Here is a 3,780-nt window from a genome sequence, read left to right as displayed (position 1 = left end):
GGTGTACTCATTTCCAGAAAATATCACTGAAATAATATTTCCACAGGCACAATAAAGCAAATTCATTCAGCCAATCTGGGAATTAATTTTATTGTGCCACAATGGGCTGAACTAATGTGTCCTTTTGCAGGTAGCCTCTATTAACACAGGTCAATGTGTTACTTTATTTATTTTAATAATGGAGAGTACAATCAAAACGGCGGAGACATGGGCTGATTTGAAGTATGAAACTTCAAATCAGGCAAGCAATCCGTTCACTGAAACAAGCATGATGTATCTCTATTAATGGGTGACACTAGACATAAAAGAAGCTGCAAAACTTCTATTCCACTAAGTATTAATTGTCAGTAGCTAAAACCACTCTTGTCTCTTGTTATTTCGATCACGACATCCAATTTGACATGCTGGGATATTGGTCCAGAAGCCATATACTGTAAAATGTCATACAAAAATCCTTCCCAAATTTCAGACAAATCAGTTGAACTGTCCTGGAGTAGATACAATGCTTTTCAATATGGGAGATATTATGGCTGTTTGGGAGGTCAAACAGAGCAGTTTGTTTAAAGCCATTTCAATCGACTAGTATAGTACCAGGCAACTTACCAACTAGTGTATTCACGAGAGTTGCAACCACTTCACTTTACCAAGTCCATTGTATACTGAAGACACCGGGTGGTGCTTCATGTTTCCCATAACAATTTCGGTGAACAAATGGACTTGCTGTCTATTTACTAAATACAGTGACAGTAATTATACTCATAAATCAGAATCAGATTTTTTGCACAATGTATTACACACTTTTACAATATGATTAATCCATACTCACGTGGGCATTTAACTGTCTGATGAAACCACAGGTTTTCTGAACAAGCTCGTGCCGCGGAGGTTCATCGCTTCTCCCGTAGCAGGCAACACGTAGGAATTCCGTGGTATATAGCAGGAGATCCCTGCAAAAGCACATGTTTAAGCTTACCCACCGGTTTTAGAGCACACTACAGATATTCTAATTGTCTCAAAATGTGTGTGGCTTTCCACTGCAGATATTAACTCCAAAGTCAAACGGCTAAACACGGTCTTGAGAAAGGGTTTACGCAACAACTTGTTTTCTATTTTCCTGGTAGTAATGCAAAAGTGTCACGCACGCATGCACGCAGACACACACCTGTAAAACAGAAAGCTAATAATATAAAGTTGAGCTACTTACTGCGAAGTTACTCCAAGTTCTCCCATTAAATGAGAAATAACAGTCATGGGCTGATTTTTCAACCAAAATCTTTCAACGTCAGAAACGCCCATTTCCTCCAGTTTATATTTCTGTATAAATGTACATTAAATATATAAAACAAACAGGCCATAACATACACAGCTTCCGCACTACAGTCTATGCTTTCGCATCGTTTGAAAGATAGATCAGTAAAACGATGGCTGCAGAAGGCAGCTGGCTGTTCTTAGTTAAGTGAGTGTCACTTTTCCGCTGACAAGCACGCGACCTCCTGTGACATACGGATGCAAACAGGTCGATCATATTCACTGGGATAATATCGTTTAATGTAGCAAACTACCTAGCTAGTAAACCAACGAACTATGTAGAAACTCTGAAAGGGAGCTTGTCAGCAATACTTCAGAAGTACCCTAATTTGTTTAAACGCGAGTTAGATAGCTAGCCGATGGTAAGGTTACCTACCAGCTGCCGAGTCGTTCCTTCCATCCTTGCTGAAAAAGAGAAAGAAATAAAGTTAAGGCTCGCTGTGGTGCCATCGGTCTTAACAACTAACAGCAACCAAGTTGTATTATTTCGGATTATCAAGCAACACGCTCGTCCAATGCAATTTGCCGAACTTCGCCATTTAGTTCAGAATCAACAGTGACTCCACGCTGCATAAAATAGCCAACTAGCGAACGACAAATGTTTCTCGCAATTGTCAACTAGCGAACATAGCCAGCATACGCAATTCCTTACAGTAAATCCCAGAAATTGAAGGGATATCAGTCATCACCCGGTACGAACTTTATCCCCGATTACTGACCTATTTATGTCCACTGATTCTCAAAATGTATTGCTCTTCAAATAGTTATTATCTTCAAAGTAATTAGGCAATATCGAGCTTTGCGATACGCGGACAGGACACCAACTGTATATCGCATAAGTGTCGCCAAATTATATAGCCCACGGATTGGTGCAAGTGAACATCATGATGGCATGCCAAATAAGGCGTATTACTAGGGGGCGGAGCAGTAGGTGTTAAACAATCTTTGACATAAGAGTGGCTAAGCACACATTTGGGTTGTCCTATGCAACTCAGTCTTAACTATTCACCAATCAGCTGGGACTGATTGCGCGCCATAACCACAAACCGGATACCAAATGTGTCCAGATTGCAGCGACTGCTTGACTCAGTTATGAGAGAAAGCAGTGTTCTTCATAAATAAAACACTGCAGGAATACTTTAAAATGTTGAATTTATCACGATTGGTGGGAATTATTGATAGAACTGAAAATGTACAAACTGAAATATCCAACTGTATATATATATTTTTTGCCAAATGGGTGCAAGAACCTGGAACCTCTGATGGTGGTATCATACCTGTGTCTGCCTGGCCCATGTCTGCCTGGTGGCCCCGTGTCCCTGTGTCTTCCTGGCCAATCGGGGGTTCCTGTATCTGCCTGGCCCATGTATGCCTAGCGGCCGCGGGGATGCCTGTGTCTACCTCTCCCCCCCTGTTTCACGGTTTTTTCTTTTTGCTCTTACAGTGCAAAGTGCTGTGTAAGGCCGTTGATTTTTTTTTTGTATCTTGTAAAATCTGTGTCTTTTGACACATGCTGATGGTTGACAAGGGGATTTTGCATGTGTGTTACACAATTTTTATACTCTAGTGAAACAGGAAGTGATGCAGTGACACAATATAGTTCCTTTAGACTAAAATGAAGATTATCCATGTTGTTTTTTTATATGCAGCCTTTTTTCTCACTGTATGCCCTGAAAATAGTAAGATTCACATCCTGCTCTGACACTGGGTACTTTTTTGACAGTTGTTTGCAGGCTAAAACTATGAGATTGTAATCAAGAAGTACTGTACAAGACCACACCCCAAACGGAGACTGGGGTTAATTAATATTTAATTAATAAATTATAGTGAACTATACATAATAAAAAAGGGTATGTGCAGTTTGGAATGTGCAGAGTGGAATTGAACCATTTTTTTATCATTTATTAATTGCATTTTACTCAGTTTTGTGTGAATAAAATGAGCTGTCAATCAATGAGTAGCATTTAATTGTATTTAATCGGGAAAGTCAAAGATACAGAAAGTTGGTCAATTTTACTCATTGGGAGATTGTTGTTTTTAATCACCTAGTTACACTTCCGCCCAAAGCATTTCGCGCCACATGGATGGACATCATCATACCGCACACATTTCATGGAGTGTTTTCCCGAAGCTAAGACCCGTTTCATTATTGTTGGTCAACGAACAAATTAAGTTAGGCTACAGTCACAGCATTTCGTTTTCTAAAAGTAAATTGCTCTCGGGTAACGTCTTTACTTAAGTAGCCTAACATGTTGTTGAAAGAAGGGTAGCCTCTTCGGGAGATCAGTTTTGCGTTGCGACAGTTTAAAACAATTAACATGCGCAGTTTCATTTTATCTTTGTAATTATTTTTTTTACATTAGCCTACTGTTTTTTTTTTTTTTTCATGGACAGTCTGTTATAGTCTTTTCTGCACACTCTGGCTGGTGTTGTTGTGCTAATCCCAACTTTATTAAGGCTCCGTCAGCCACG

The sequence above is a fragment of the Conger conger genome, chromosome 10, assembly GCF_963514075.1.
Source record: "Conger conger chromosome 10, fConCon1.1, whole genome shotgun sequence".
NCBI classification, from domain to species: Eukaryota; Metazoa; Chordata; class Actinopteri; order Anguilliformes; family Congridae; genus Conger; species Conger conger.
Note: the sequence above shows the minus strand (reverse complement) of the source record.